Source organism: Rattus norvegicus, chromosome 18, assembly GCF_021556685.1.
Source record: "Rattus norvegicus strain SHRSP/BbbUtx chromosome 18, alternate assembly SHRSP_T2T, whole genome shotgun sequence".
Taxonomy (NCBI): domain Eukaryota; kingdom Metazoa; phylum Chordata; class Mammalia; order Rodentia; family Muridae; genus Rattus; species Rattus norvegicus.
In genome coordinates this window covers 27,217,677-27,234,346 of record NC_141551.1, presented here as the reverse complement: position 1 = coordinate 27,234,346, position 16,670 = coordinate 27,217,677, and the positions used below count along the sequence as shown (strand labels likewise).

The 16,670-nt window shown below is 44.8% G+C and overlaps 1 protein-coding gene across 4 annotated transcripts in view; it reads left to right on the top strand.

Annotated features, from left to right (window-relative positions):
- Window positions 1-16,670, top strand: part of Sil1 (SIL1 nucleotide exchange factor) — a 231,764-nt gene that overhangs the window by 10,028 nt on the left and 205,066 nt on the right. Inside the window, exon 1 of one of the 4 annotated variants that reach the window (XM_087592461.1) lies at window positions 11,483-11,586. The exons of the other annotated variants lie outside the window; for them this stretch is intronic. The gene's annotated coding sequence lies outside the window, so the exon portion shown is untranslated. Of the gene's footprint in view, window positions 1-11,482; window positions 11,587-16,670 lie in introns of those variants that run through there. 4 annotated transcript variants of the gene reach the window in all.

Here is a 16,670-nt window from a genome sequence, read left to right as displayed (position 1 = left end):
GAGGGCTAGTGGCATCTAATTTGTTAGAACTTGGCTTACAGGCAGTAAGTTGTCTGACTTGAGTGCTAGGAACCTAACTCAGGTCTTTAAAAAAAAAAGATTTAAAAAAGATTTATTTATTTATGTGCATTGGTGTTTTGGCTGCATATATGACTGTGTGAGGGCATCAGAGCCCCTGGAACTGGAGTTACAGACAGTTGTGAGCTGCCATGTGGGTGCCAGGAATTGAACATAGGTCCTCTGGAAGAGCAGCCGTGCTCTTAACAGCTGAGCCATCTCTCCAGCTCATTAAATTCTTCTCTTCTCTTCTCTTCTCTTCTCTTCTCTTCTCTTCTCTTCTCTTCTCTTCTCTTCTCTTCTCTTCTCTTCTCTTCTCTTCTCATCTTTTGAGACAGCGTTTCTCTGTGTAATAGCATTAGCTGTCCTGTAAATCACCCTGTAGACCAAATTGGCCTTAAATTTACAGAGATCTGCCGGTCTCTGCCTCTCAAGTGCTGGGATTAAAGACACAGACCATCATGCTCATTCCATATGTGCTCTTTCACCAAGCGACCTCTTCAGCTCCCAAAGTAGGTTTTGAAAGATGGCGTCTCTGAGACGTCTGTGAATTTTGGCCCAGTCTCTGCTGAGGCACATTTGACAGTTCCTGAGCTGCAGTGTTCAGGCTGGTGTAGCACAGGGTTATGGAACAGTCTGTGAAGAGCTCTGCATGAGCAAAAACACATGAAGGAAGTGGATGAAACGATGGCCTAAATGTGGCCAGCCAAAGGGCAAAGCGGCACAGTGTCCAGGGGAGTTGGTACCGCCATGGAAGCTTTTGCCGGGCAAGACCTCCCTGCTGGTTCTCACATTTCTGGCAGTTCCTGGAAGTGCTTACTTGTTTGGCTTTACCTTTTGGGAAGGGGAATGTTGCTGCTGATGTGATTCCCAACCAAGACAGAAACTAGCCAATTGAGATGTCATTGGAAGAACATAAGAGAAACTGAAAACAGATGATGTCTCTGGTGAGGAGGGATCTGGATGACTGGGAATGGGAACGAGGGAAGACTTGGCTTTTCCTCATATATCTTTGTGTGTATTTTCAAAGTTGTAATTAAAAAAAAACTTAACTTTTTTTAAATTTAGGGAGATGCTTTTAAAGATTGATTTATTTTATGTGTGAGATCTATATGCATGTACATCTGCATAGGATCACATTACAGATGGTTGTGAGCCACCATGTGGTTGCTAGGGCTTGAACTTAGGACCTCTGGAAGAGCAGTCAGTGCTCTTAACCACTGAGCCATCTCTCCAGCCCTCAAGTTTGTATTACTGATACTAGGAATTGGGCCCAAGGCATGCACTCTCCCTTAACTATATTCCTCTCCTGTTATTAATAATTTGTATTCATTAATTTTATTTTGTATGAGAGTACAGTTGCATGTATGCTATGGTATACATAGGATGGCTGGAGGGTAATTCTCTAGAGTCCATTCTCTCTTGCCATTTTGTAGGCCCTGAGGATTGAACACAGGACAGCAGGTCTGTGTATGAGCGCCTCTACCTGCTGAGCCATCTCCCTGGCTGCTATTGTTGCTGCTATTAGACACTGTTTCCTTCTGTAGCCCTGACTAGCTGGAGGGCAGGCTGGCCTTGAATTATTGGGTTGTTCTGACTCTGCCTTTAACTGAACCAGCAAGCATATACCATGATGTCTGGCTTTTTTTTTTCCCCCAAAAGATGAGAGTCATATAAGCAGGCCTGGCCTCCACGTTGCTATGTAACTGAGGATGACCTTCAACTACTTCTGATCCTCCTGCCTCCACCTTGCACGTGTTGGGATCACAGGTGTGCAATGTCACATGTGACTTATGAGGTTTTGGGATTGAACCCAGCTTTGTGCATGCTGCGCAAAGACTTTACCAGCCAAGCCACGTCTCCAGCCCTCATTAATGTTCATAACATTGCCGCATAGATCTATATGTGAGTTCTTATTAGAGTTCACTCAGCTTTATACCTGAGGTGTAAATTTCTCTGCAAATACATAGACCCAGAGTCTATAGACTGTAGTTCTGAGGTGACAAGATTGGATTTGGAGTTTATCATTCAAGGGTCTTTGGGATGACAGTCAGGCCTAAAATATGTTCAGTATTTTCTAATTGTTTTGAAGGCCTTTCAAACACTTTATTTTAAGAAAGACTTACACATGTGCTACTTTATATGATACTTAGAGCATCTTTGTTTTCTTATAGTAAACGTGTGAGGCTGACCATTCAGCGGCAGCAACAGTGCTGTGACTGCTCAGCGGCCTTCCCTCATGTCCACTGCTTTGCTCTGTTCTTGGGTTCTGGTTGTCATCTTTCTCTGGGTTCTCAGAGCTGTCTTAGCTGGGGCAGGAGCAAAATCCTCATGTTATGTTCTGCTTTTGTTTTAAGCCTTCCTGACTCAGGACTCTAATTTACACTGGCTGTTGGAAGACAGTCAGGGTGAGGCGAAACTAAGGCTCCACTGGGATAGAATCTTTTAGGGGAGTTTGAATTGGCAGCTTGGTTACCTATTCTTTGCTGAGACTTTGCTGCTATTAGGGAGAGGGCTTTGTTACCAGTTACAAATCTTTTTAGCAAAGAGGTGAGTATGGAATAGAATTGGAAGGACTCATGCAGTCCTTAGATAAAACATAAAGTGTGCAGGATTGGTTTGGATTAATATTCGGACAACATGGCTTGGCATATAGGACATTCCTTGGAGGCCTTCCTCACTGTACGAATGAAGCTTTCCTTTGCTGGGTGGCCTCTTCCTGTAGGTCTTTCTAGCAGCTGTTGTACACCTGGGTGAACCATCAGCTTTCCTAAGCTTTAAAGACCCACATTTATCTGATGGAAGTCCTTCTACAGAAGGCAAAATGAATAACCCTCCTCAGACAGAGTGTTAATCGTCCTTTGCTGTCCCTGGATTTGTGCAGGTCATTCACCTCCACTAGAAACACCAGTTTATCTGTATTGCTGGTCTCTTGAGACATACGGATTATAAATCACCCTCCCTCATGACTGCCACTCCCGAGGTCAAGGGTGGGACGTTCTCTGCAAACTCTGGGATGCAGGAGCACCATGGTGGGAAGGCTCATTTGTTTCTAAGGACCAAGCAGCAATCACTGGCATGCAACCTCTGCTATTTCTACCTGCATCAAAATTTAAAGCTTTCAAACATAATTCTGTGCATTACTGACACAGCTGGGAGTTGGGGAAGTTCTTTTTCAATCTTTGAAAAAATTGTTAGGGTGTGTAGAGGTCATATTTTCTCTCTCCCTCTCTCTCCCTCTGTGTATGTGTTCTTGTGTGTGCTGGTGCATGTTTGTCAAGGTACATGTCAAGTGGATGCCAGCTGTCACCTGAAGCTAGTCACTTTTTTTGAGACAGGAGTTCTCTATGTAGCCTTGACTGTCCTGTATACCCTGCTACATAGAGCAGGCTGGCCACAAACTCAGATCTTTGCCTCTGCCTCCCAAATGCTGGGATTAAAGGCATACTTCCTCCCTACCCCTGTCACCCTTGCCACCACCCCACCTTGCTAGCAACCTTGGCTTTTTGGGACAGGGTTCTTTGTTGGGAGCTGGGTCTTGCCAGTCAGGCTGACACTCTCCTTGGCATTGCCTATCTCTGCCTCCCCTGGCCTCCACTAAGGATGGCCTTTATGTGGGTGCTGGGAATTAAACTGAGGCCCTCATCCTTGTGCAGGAGGTGCTTTACCAGCTAAGCCATCTCCCCAGCCCTCAGGCTCTCCCCAGCCATGATCAGCTGTACACCAGCTGATAGCTTAGTTATGGCTTCTGCAGACTTAGCTGCTCTCCCAGATTGTAGTTTCAGGGACTTTCATAGACATTTGAAATTCATAAAAAGTATGAATCAGTAATTCCAGTTAGCAAACTCCAGAAACATGGCTACCAAGTTGATTTGCGTGGATTGGTAAGAGCATTCTCTTTATAAGAAGTCAAAGCCAGCTTGCCTTTGGAGGCAATCAGACACAGTGTGGTAGAAATCTTTTGGGTCATTGCATTGGCTGTGCCCAGGTTCAAGCCAGTTGCTCGCTGGGAGACTTGAAAGGCTGTTTAGCCTCTTTGCTCTTATTTCCTCACTTGCACCCCATAGAGGCTTCAGGTATATACATAGTAAGTAGGCACATGGTCAGTGTTTTGTGCCATTTGATCCCCTCTTCTGTCTTACTTCTTCACGCTTCCTCAGTGTCCTTCAAGGGCCGTATCTGCAATCTGACTAGAATATCCTTTCATATTAGGACACCAGCTGTATATACTCACCTTTAAAATCTCCTTTATTTTTTCTTTGCAAGCCAAGGTCCTTCTGTTACAGATTTTAGTAACAGATTCTAGTTCTTGTGAATCACTTCCAACCCAGTATCCTTTACAGTTAGCATTTAACCTATTGTTATTTGCTGAGCACCCACTGTGTGTCAGATTTGTTTGGCTACTGTGTAGTGGTAAATAAGGCAGATGTGGTCTTTGTCCTAGTAACACTTTTCTGAGCGCCCTCCTTAGCTGGCTGACTTTTGATTAATCTTGTTCCTTCTGTGTGGTTGTCTGAATTTCCTCCTAGTCCTAGGGGACAGTGGCTCTTTGTGTTGCATGGGCTTTGCCTACTGGCTTGCCTGCTCCCAAGAGATGAAAGCAGTTTGCTGAAGCAAAAGGAAAAAGCCCCCAGGGCCACTACTGCCTCAGCCACACATGTCCCACGGAGCCTGTGCTTAGCATTCCTGAATGTCCCTTTTCTCCTTGTACACAAATTATAGTGTTCACTGGTAATTTAAATTCAAATAACCTTCCACCCCCTCTCCTCCTTTAAAAAAAAAAAAGCCTGTGTATTACAGGGTAGAGGACAAAGCAGGCCAAGCCTGGTCTCCTGGTGGGATTTGTTTTCTCTTATGTTTTTAGCTGGCTTTGCTGTGGGTGGTCTTTGCTTTAATAGGGCTGATATGTAGTTCAGGAATATTGATATTCTGCAGTCAGAGAGTCATATCTTTTCCAGTCTTGTTTGTCATAAACAGTGTGACAGGTAAATTCAGGGACTTTGGCTGACAGGCTTCCTGATTTGCCTCTTTGCTTTGGGCTCCAGACTCCATCTAGCCCCTAGTGGGCTCTGCATAAAGAAGGCACCGTGGCCAGGATGCTGATTTTATGCTTCAAAATAGGAGCCCGGAGATAGCCTTCTGTTTTTCCCTCCTCTCCCTATTGCCAGTTTCACTGGCAGTTGCCAAGAAATGTGTATGGGGAAGCTGGCAGAATAGCTCTCTGGGAACCATTTATTTGAGAATACCCAGTAGAGAAACTGATTGTCCTTTTCACCCTCTCTTGCTGTGGTGTGACATTGTGACTTGGGACTGCTTGTTCCTCTGCATATGGTGTATGACACATCCAGCCTTGTTGGTGTTTTCCACAATGAATTGTTTTCTGGCTGTGCCTCCCTCGATTCCTTCATCTTCCTGGGACAGTGGGCAGGTATGCAGACACCTCCAAAGGCCTGGTGAGTGATCCCAGATACACCCCATTAACATCATTGGGCTGATCATTTGCTCTATTTGGACTTAGTGTAAAGAGTCACACTAGAGGCTTGCTTGGAAAGGAGAAGGCATGGCATAATTATTGCTTCTGTACCAGTTTAACCTATCAGCCAACAGATTGTCAAGTGCAGGAAAAAAAGCACAATAATGTTATTATAATGGAATAATAGTTATCATTATAATAATCTGCTGACATAGACTTTGATAAGAGGCAGATTCTGAAATAAGTACGGGGGAGGGGCTGACCTTGAACTACAGCACAATGAGTGGGTATTATTCCTTGTAGGAGATGACAACTGAGGTATGGAGTTGTTACCCTCTCTACATAGGTGGAAGAGCTGTGGAGACTTCAGATGGGGTTGTATCCCCTGCAAGTACTTTCTGAGGAGGTGTTGGGAGCACAGCCGACACTGGGTTAGGGTGCTCTGGACTACAGGATTATCATCTCAGTGCATAGCAGCAGTGACTCCTGGGAAAGGCAGAGACTTCTTATTTGGGGGAGGGTCATTTGTTTTATTTTGGGGACATGGTGTCATTGTGTAGCTCTGGATGGCTTAAAACTTGCAAGGGAGATCAGGCTGGTCTTGAACTTAGAGATCCGCTTGCCTTTAATTCTTGAGTGCTGGGATTACAGGTATGCACCACCACATCTGGCTTTTAAAAAAGATTTATTTTTAAAAGTGTAAATGTGTGAGTCTGTAGGTATGAATGCTGGTGTCTGTGGAGGACAGAGGTATCAGATCTCTCTGGAGCTGGAGTTACAGGTGGTTGTGAGACATCCATTGTAGGTGTTGGAAGTTGAACTTGATTCATCTGTAAGAGCAGTATGTGTTCCAAATCATGCAGTAATCTTTCCAGGACCTCTTTTAGAATTTTAAGGAAACCCCGCTTCATCCAGTGTTGTAGAGTGACCATGTTCTTCATTAGATCAGTGGTGCTTGATTGTGAAAGACCATCCCAATGATCCAGCTTGTTGGTGGTTGACACTCCCTCATATCAAGAGGGAGTGGGGAGGGTCTTTGGACCCTCACTTCAGGTTTTAGCACTCCTTCCAAGTATTTGTATATAATTCTGACCTAATTGCATGTGGGATCTTGGAAGGTGCTAGAATATTAGGCTGGGGAGTGTTAGCTGAAGGGGGCTCCATCTACATGCATATGGGGGAAGCTGTCATGCATGCTGGGTGAAGACTTTCTAGTGTGGTTGCTTCATGGTCATCTGTGCTTCTATAAACAATCCCTTACTGTCCTAGGGTTTTACTGCTGTGAACAGACACCATGACCAAGGCAAGTCTTATAAAGGACAACAGTTAATTTGGGTTGGCTTACCGGTTCAGAGGTTCAGTTCATCGTTATCAAGGTGGGAGCAGGGTGGCATCTAGGCAGGCATGATGTAGGCAGAGAGAGTTCTACGCCTTCATCTGAAGACTGCTAGTGGAAGACTGACCTCTAGCAGCTAGGGTAAGGGTCTTAAGCCCACACCCACGGTGACACACCTACTCCCACAAGGCTATACCTCCTAAGAGTGCCACTCCCTGGGCTGAGCATATACAAACCATAACAGTTACCCATGCTCTGTAAGTTCAGTCACCTCATTGGTTCTCTAGAGTGAGGTTTGGTGATACTTTGGCTTGTTGTTGAGTTCTGGTAATGAATGATATTTATAACTTCCCAGTGATTATTACACTATCACATAGCTGTAGATGGCAAGCTGTAGGAAATGCAGATGCACTGCATCTTGTTCAAGTCAATGTGGTGGTCTTGGTGGGGAAGACAGGCCTTTTCTTTTCTAGAGCACTTGTCAAGAGCTGCATTCCAAGTTCTGGCTAGGAAGATGGTGGTGAAGGGAGGAGACACGTGATCAATATGGCACTGAGCTACAAAAAAGTATTTGGATTCAGGGTGATCCAGTTTGTTGTTTGGCCTTGCTATTGGACTAGTTGCTTAATCTTGCAGTTTATCAAAAGTCCACGTATATGTTCTTGACTTGCATTACTATTCCTATATCTTTAAAGAATCTTTCACTATATCTGACACTGTGTCATGCTCAGTAAATATTTCTGTCTCTCCATATCCCAGTCCTGCCATCTCAAGAATGAAAAAGTAGGGGGAAGGTCCTCCAGCTTCAGCAGAAGAGAATTTGGCCTCAATTAGAGCTTTGTATGAACTTCTGAGCTGCCGATGTTGCTTTGTGAGCCATGATCTATAGTCCTCTGAAGCTGCCTCATCAGGGGACACTTTGATAGTTAATGTTTGTACATTTATGCTTTCTACAAGAAGTAAAGAAAGAGTTTAAAGTCCCTTTGGGGAGCAGTGTGCCTGCCTCTGCAACCTTTCTTCCTTTCCCTTTTCCTTTGGGTAGGTCACTTGGGGGCACCACTGCCCCGGGCACCATTCATGTCTTGCAAGGGCGGCTGGTGGTTTGGTTCTGTGTCTTTACTGGGTAAAGGATTTTGTGTTTCTGCTTTGGCCTCTGCTGTGGACTTTTATTTTGGAAGACCAGATAGAACACACAGACAAGGTGATATCTTTTTAGACTATTTTTGGCAGTAGGCCAGCTTGTCACTATGGCTACCGCCCTTGGAAGAATGGCAGGACATAGAAAGTAACTTCTGTAAGAAATTTGGAAAAGAAGGGGGAAGGGAGAAATGATTGGGCTTCAGGTCATTTAGGGAAAACAGCTTCTCTAAGTAGAATCTTTTGATTTGGAAACTTTCATTTCCTGTCTCTGAAGTTTTGCCTTTTTAATAATAAACTTATACAGAATGTCTGTTACATTCCCCATACTTGGAGGCCCAGAGATTCATTCATGAACTCTTCATATACAGTTCCTATTAGAGTGTATTTATGGATGTCCACATTAATCAAAACCATCACACAAATAAGAAAACGGTAACAGTGTATTGAGAGAAAGGAGTGGCATTCCTTCAAAATATTTGGCATGGATTGTTATCAAGGAAGGCTATCCTGAGATGGTGGTTGAGTAAAATTATGAAGAACAAACAACGCTCTACACAGTGTGGCATGGGGTTGCGCTCTTCAGGCAAAGGCCCAGCAAAGGCCCAGCCACTCTTTTCCTATGACAAGTACCTGAGAAAAACAACTTAAAGAACAATTAATTTTGGCCTATAGGTTTAGACATTGCAGTCCATAGTCTTGGCTTTATTGATTCTGAACTTCGAGTGAGCAGGATATGTGAAAAGGCATGTGGTTAGAAGCTTCTCGTCTCATGCCTGACAGGAAGCAGACAACGACAAAGGCGTCAGGATAAGACATGCTCCGTAAGGATTCTTCCTTCACTTAGGCCCCACCTTCCAATAGTCTGTCAGCTTGCTAGTTTATATTTGTGGTGTGTGTGTGTGTGTGTGTGTGTGTGTGTGTCTTTGTGTGTGCACACATGTACGTGCATGTATTTATGCTGCAGAATTGATTCTCATTCTACCATGTGGATTCTGGGAGTAGAACATCAGTCATCAGGCTTGGCAGCAAGTGTCTTTACCTGCCGAGCCATCTGGTTTGTTTGTTTGTTTGTTTTGTTTTTGTTTTGTTTTTGTTTTGAGACAAGGTCTCACTATGTAGCTCTGACTGTCCTGGAACTCACTATGTAGACCAGGCTGGTCCCAAATTCACAGAGATCTATAGGTGTATTTTTTGAGCTACTTTATTGAGTTCTTATATCTTACCACCCTTCCCCTTATTTTACCCGAATCCCTTCCAACTCCCCAACACTAGGCAGGAGAGAAAGAAGATTAGAGGGGAAAGAGGTTGTGGATCTCTTTAGACTCCTGCTGATTAGGAGCATTGAGTTTCTTGGAGCAAGTCCATCTTTGTTATCAGGATATCCAGTTTCTTCTCATCTTTTTGCTATGGCCACTTGACAAACCACAGCAGCAGAACCAGCAGCAGGGCAGCAGCAGCGTCCCCTGCCCGTCAGAGCTCTGACATTTTCACACCCTCTCAAGAATCCCCAGAATTCCAAACGCAAACTGTCTTCAGGTGGGAGAATCATGCCCCTCCCTGCCAGAGCAGGAGACAAATCACAGTCAGCTGCAGTGGACAATCTGAAACAGCCCCATATCCCACACCAGGGATTAAAACAAAACCATATCCCGTTGCATGACTGGGTTTAAAACCAGTATTCTCGCTACAGAGATCTGCCTGCCTCTGCTGGGATTAAAAGATTAAAGGCGTCACCATAGCTGGGCTGGTTTTTATTCTTTTGAGTTAAGGTATAGAGCTCTGTAGTTGACTAGCCTCAAACCTCTAGTTGTCCTCTCTTTAAGCCTCCTGAGATTATAGTTGATACCTCCATGTCCAGCCTCACAAATGTAGACAGCAGTGTGCTTTACTTTTTCCTGTGTATTAGCTCAATTAAGTGGACAGCCGGCTTTACCATCTCAACTGAGTGAGTGGTGCATGCTTATGGTCCAGCACTGGGGCAGAGGCAGGAGGGTCAGGAGTTCAAGCCTAGTGTTGACTACACAAAACTCTGTTATAGTTAGGGGCGTGGAGCTTATTGAGGCACTGAGACTGTAGCTGGAGCACAGAATTTGAAAGGAGGTGGGTGACCAGGTGTGGATATAGAAGTTGGCCTGCGCCATTGACTCTGGTCCAGTGGGTTTTGTTTTTGTTTTTGTTTTGGGGTGTGTGTGTGTGTGTGTGTGTGTGTGTGTGTGTGTGTGTGTGTGTGGTTGGTTTGTTTTATACCACAAGTCCCTCCTACTTCCTCAATCCTCTGACTTCACCATGGGGAGAACAACTCCAGCTCATTTCTGGTACTCTACACAGTGACTGCTGCCTAGAGAGGATGTGTATGACCCAGACAGGCCAGCTGTGTAAGACTCCTCACATTTAGTTGTCCAAAAGGAGTGCCTTGCAAGGGCTTGTGGCTGTGGAGTGAGATGATTGAATTTGTAATACATTGGGTAGGTTTTGATGAAAAGGAGAATGAGAGTCTGAACAGGAGTATTGTAATAGATTGCTTATTTTTCTTCAATCTGTGAGTGGATGTTTGGACTATTTGGGGGAGGGATAAAAGATAGGGGAAGAGATGGGAGGGTAAGATGTAATAAAAGCACAATATATTTATATACAAGGGTTATAGGGAGACCCCACTAATATTTACAGTTAGATACATTAATAATTATAATAAAATGAATAAAACATATTCTTTCCCTCTTGACTCAGACCCTTTCTCAGTGTCATAGTCAATGCATTGTGAGGGCTAGCTGGCTGCTCAGTAGGCCCAGCGGTCTAATTTGGCATCATTCCACCTGCGTAGAAGACCTAGACTTTTCGGATCTATCACTTGCTAATGTTTCACAGCTTCAGAGCCATTTGTAACCTGCTATGTTACTTTCTGTTAGTTGTCATCTCTGGGTGGGAGCTACTTTAACCTTGAACCCCTTTAGCCATTGGCACTGGGGTTCCCTGAGCTACAGTGTCAAGTTAGCAAAGCTAGCACCTACAGGTGCCTTTGGTTCCAGCTGGCATAAGGGTAGTGAGAATTTTGGGTTTTTTTGTTTTTGTTTTTTTAAAACACAGAACTAGGAATGTGCCTTTGTTTTAATACTGGGTGTGGGATGTGGGGCTGCTTCAGACTTTCCACAGAAGCTGCCTATGAATTTGCCTCCTGCTCTAGCAGAGGTGTGATTTTTGCCTGCCGCATGTAGTTTCTGTGATTGTGTGACATTTGGAATTCTAGGGAGACGCCTGGGCCCCAAGACGTTGGGGCTTGTTGTTTGGTTGCTGGTTGGTTGTTGGTTGCTGGTGGTTGTGATTTGTTAGGTAGTTATGTGCAAAGAACAAGACGAATTAGATATCCTGACAGTGAAGACCAAACCTGCCCCAAGGAACTTGACACCCCTAATCAGCAGGAAGTAGTCTAACAGTAATGTTGTCCCCTCTCCCCTCTTTCCTTTTCTCTCTCTGTCTAGTGAAGGAGGGAAGAAGAGAAGAACCCCAGTAGCAAAGGACCAGCTGCACGTACACATATTCTTCCCTGGTGACAGCTGACGTCTGGAGGGCCGGAGACAAACTGGTCAGACAGGAGGAGTTGTGGGATAAAGTGCCCTAGGCTGCCAGATAATTATTAAGTATATGATGGGCAATTTCAGACCCTGGCCTTTAGGGTCCTTCCTCAGTGGTACTGTGGCTGTCTCCATTGCCCCTCTCCTTATACGGGAAGGCTGTGCTACAACATTGTGATTAAGAGGATGGTCCTTGGAACTGGGCAGACTCAAGTTAGACTTGAGACAGAAAGCTCCAACAGGGTGTGCAGCTTCATACTGAGAGAGGAGCAGGCCCCAGACTCCTTCTTGGGAAAGCCGTGATGTAGGTTAGCCTAGCAGACCTTTGGTGGCAGGATCACTCAGAACCCTGAGGACCCATTATTGCTGGAAGGCAGAAGACAGAGACAATGAAAATTGTTAACCTTAATCTTTGTCCTGTTTGGGTTTGGACTACGTGATCATGCATGCTCTTTGTTCTGGTCCAATGACCACTTTTCTTACTGTATCTTTGTAGTAAGTTTTGAAATAAGGAAGGTGGCTGCTGTTCTTTTTCCTTTACTTTGTGTTTGGAGCTTGTACTGTATCCCAGACTGGCTTAGCTTCAGCTTCCAGGATCCTGGGCACTGATCTGGCCATAGCATAGCCTGGAACACTTATTTTTATTTGATTGACTCTGTCATCCACATCTCAGTTCTGTTGTACTTTTCCTGATTTGATTTTATTTTTTATACTTTTATTCTTGGTGAATTTTACATCATGCACCTTAATCCCTCAGATCTTCCTGTCCTCTCCATAAGGAAACAAACAAAGCAACCGTCTTGCCGCGGCAGGTGTGCCACACCTTTTGTCCACACGTCTTTATTTGCAAATGTTCATTGCACTGAGTCATTGCCTCTGACTTCTGCTGTACATTATCAATACTGGATCCTCATGGGATTTCTCTCGGATATCCTGTTGTTGCCCTGTGTCATGGAGATCCTGCAGCTTCAGTTCTTCAGGACTAGCCCCTTCATGTGTTCTAATAGCTCATAGATGGGGTAGAGATGGGGTGGGCCAAGTCAAAGTCCTAGATCTGGTCCTGGGCGTTACCTGAGTTGGTCATTCCACCAGCTCTCATGCTTTCTTGCCACTAGGCCAGGACTCCCACTTTGCCCAGATGAGGGGCAAGGCCAATTCTCATTCACTCATGCCATGGGGGGCAGCTCTCCACACACCCACACCTCCAGGGCCAGCTTTACTGTATTTACCTCCCAGGTGAGGTGCCGGAGTACTCTCCTGAGGGCTGCAGCTGGTGAGGGACAGGGCCAGCTCTCCTGGGTTACACCCTCAGGAGGGAGTTTTTCGAGTATGAAATGACAAGTTAATATAACCATTTCTCTTAGTCCATTTTTTGTCACTATAGCAAAAAACCTAAACTGTATAGTTTGTAAAGGACAGAAGTCTATCTTAGCTCCCAGTCTGAAGTCTGAGACATCAAGAGCCAGCATTGTCTTGACTGGTCAGGGCCTCATGTTGCTTTAACTCATGGCAGAAGATGTGAGGGCAAAGAGGATTTGTGCAGGAGAGACAAGGGGTAAAGGAGGCAACCCACTTCATAACAACCTACTTTCTGAAGAACTAGCCAATTCCTGCAAGAACTATATTAATTCATCATGAAGGTTATATATCCCCATGACATAATCATCTCTTACTGTTCTTCTATTTCTAAGAACTTTATTTGCTACTGATTCTTTCTTATTTATTTTATTTTTATGGGTATTTTACTTACACGTACATCTGTGTACCGTGCATGTGTGTACGGTGCTCCTGGAGGCCAGAGATGGCATCAGATCTCCTGGAACTGGAGTTACAGCTGGTTGTGGGCCAGCATGAGGGTTCTCTGGAGAGATCACCAGTACTCCTGCTGAGCCATCTCTCTCCAGGCCCAGCTACCAGATTTTAATATCATTTCTTCTGAAGCTGGTATGTAAAACCAGAGCACCGCCTGGCATTATCCGTGTCTGGCTGCTTGTTGACTGCCTTCCTTCCCCCTGCTTGCTGTATGCACAGAGAGGGTGCCGGCTGCCCCACGGTTGTATTCTTGTTGTTTGGAGTGGTATTGGGCATAAACTAGATGACTAACAATTGTTGGATGAATGGACTTGTAAATGACAATGCGTTCCTTTATAACTCAGAACCTGGGACTACAATCATTCATATTCATACTGTGTTGTTTCCTAAACAAATGAAATAAAAATAATCTTTCTAGTTCTTTATTTATTGAGTGCTCCCCACCCTTATTGTGGGCACATTCTGATTTCCCTGCTTCATTTTATGTAGCTCATTTCTTTCCTGACGTTTGTTATCGGAAAGAAGAGTTTATGGTTGCTGTGCTTTGAGCATTGATTTTTAGGTTCTGTGTTACAAGGAGGCAAGCTTTTAATGTATTTGCTTGGAATAAAACAAACATGAAAGCACACCAGGACATGGAAATTTTACCTCACTCTTGATTTTCTACTGACACTTTCTGTAGTCTTGCTGAAGTTCTTAGACAAGGTCATTAGCCAGGAATTGGAGGATTGATGGTGGCCAGACAGAAGCACACTTGCAGAGTGGAGGGTGGCAGGGTGAGGCATGGCATAGTCAGAAGGGTGGGGCTGCTTCTCTGTGCAGTGGGTTTCCATGGCAGGAAATGGCTGTGAGTGAAACCCGGGGCCAGTTAGCCCTTCTCTGGTGATCTGGCCTTCTGAGCCCAGAGACCATGAGGGCTGCAGAGGAGCTGCGGGGGATGGTGGCTCATCTGAAAGGGCCAGGCAGTTCCTTTCCATGCTTGGTTAGGGACAGTGGAGCCCTAGCCACTTTTGCAAACACTTGAGACGCAGATGCTCTTGGCACTGAAGGTGGAGTCCTTAGAGAATAAAGCACCCACAGATGGCTGAGAGCAAGAGAGTATCTGGTGGATTCCAGTGGCGGTTAGCTTGTAAAGGCTCTGCGTGGTTTTGAGATAGAGCCATGGCAGGTCTGGGTAAACAGTCACTTAAGTTCTACTGTTGCTGCCCCCTGCCAAGCATGCCTTCTCCTCGGCCTGCGTCCAAAGCACACCGTTCCCTCACCTGACTTAGATGTTGGACTTTTTATGTCTCAGTGAGCAGCAGCCGTCTGGTCGGTTCCCTCCTCTCTTTCCTCCCCTTCCTTGAGGGTCTTGTGGCTGACCGAGGGGACGTGGCCACTCGTGCTTCTACTCCATCCGAATTCAGTTTTCTCACTGGCCGTGTTACTAACCATGCTTTGTCTGGGATAACTTTTGGTTTGTAGTTCTCCAAATGTTCATTTTAAACCATGTTTCCTCTCTTCCTTTTAATGGAAGAATGTCAAGTAGAAGCCAGCAAGGCAGGATTTTGGAGGTTCTGGAGCCAGACGGTGGGTGTTAGGTACAGAGCCTCTCACAAGCAACTTTCTCTGGTCTTAGAAATCATTATTAAATCTCCTTTTGATTCTTTTGCCCTCTCCTGTCTTTTCTAAGCTAAGTGGTCTCAATCCCTTTCTCCTCCTTCACTGACTCCATTTCCTGTCCATGTGCTGTTGCTGCAGTTGGTCAAAGAAGTGCTGTTTCTCAGACATTTTCAGTTGTCTTCTGACAGGCTTTTAGGTAACCTCTGCAGAGCTTGTATCATTTTCTTTTTTAATGATTGTAGAGAGGTGGTTGGAATGGGAAGATGCATCTCCCACCCCATTTTGACTAACCAGGATTCTGTGTTCTGTAAACTCGGATTAGCTGAGTCTTCAAACTGAAGGGGCTTCTCCCCTTCAGGGCGATGGCAGCCTAAATTTTGGTGATATAAAATCAAGCTTTCTATTTTACTCTCTTTTTCTGTTTTTTGTTTGTTTTTTAATTGGGTCACTGTTTTGTTGTTGTGTTAGAAGGAACAATCGTACACCTTCGTCTGGGCTTCATTGGGTCCCTGTTCTTAGATTAACTCTCAGGTGAGAGCTCCACTGTGGCTGCCACTGTGTCTTCACAAGGATTTGGAGGACTGGCTTCTGAGCTCTGCTCTGGGTTCTGCACATGCCTGCTGTGGGAACAGCTCTCAGATGTCTCTTACACATGTGCTCACACATGCAGGAGCATGACCAAGTTCTGAGGAAGACTCCTCTGTAAGAGAGAGCTCATCCTCATGCAAATGCCTTCCTTTGCAGCAAAATCCAGAGACTCTGAAAGATAGAATTAGTGACTTTCTTTTCCCCCAAGAGGCCTCAAAGCTCTTAAAATAAACCTTAAAAAAATCTGGTACTCAGAACCTCAGCTCTGAAAGCAGCAGACAAATTGCAAACCTGGTACAGTCAGACTCTCCTTCTCTGATCTCTTTTTGCTTTCTCTCTCAATTTATTTTAATATTCCCTTTCATGGTCTTAACCTTTCAGAAACTTGACTCAGGACTTCCTAGCCTTTCAGGAGAAGCAGCAGGACTTCCGGTCCTATTTTTTTTTCCTTACAGTTCTTCTGTGTCCCCTTGCTTTGCTGCCCTAGTTCCTCACTGTCCAGCGGATAGAGTGTCATATGGCTTTGGAGTTCTGGTCAGGTGGACTGGGTAGAATTTAGGGACTAGTTTTCAAGATTATTATTAATTAATTAATTTTTGAGACAGGGTCCCAGTATTGTAGCCCTGGCTGGCCTAGAACCTGCTATGGTAATACCAGGCTAGCCTCAAGCTCACAGAGTATTCCTGCTTCCGTCTCCCAGGTGCTGAGCTTAAAGGCTGGTGCTCCACAGTTACTGTTCACATGCTTCTGAGTGAATGCTTCATCTCTGCCCCTCTGAGCAGTCTTCTCTCTGCCCCTCTAGCTGTATGAGCCTTACCAGGGGAAATGGTGAATTCTTTACCTTGATTAATTTGGAGTATTAGCCTATGAAGTTACAAAGTATCATTTCAGAGCAAGATGTCAGGGAGGCTCCTTGCAGTTCCCTTGAAACAAGTTGACCTTTCAGTTAATTTTTTCAACATCTTTGGGGACCCATTTGAAAAGAGCTCAAGCCATAATTAGGACTAAGCAAAGAAAATGAATGTGAGGCCAGAATGTTTAATAAGAAGCTTAAAAACCCAGAACCTCCTGATACATAATAAGCAGGAGTTTG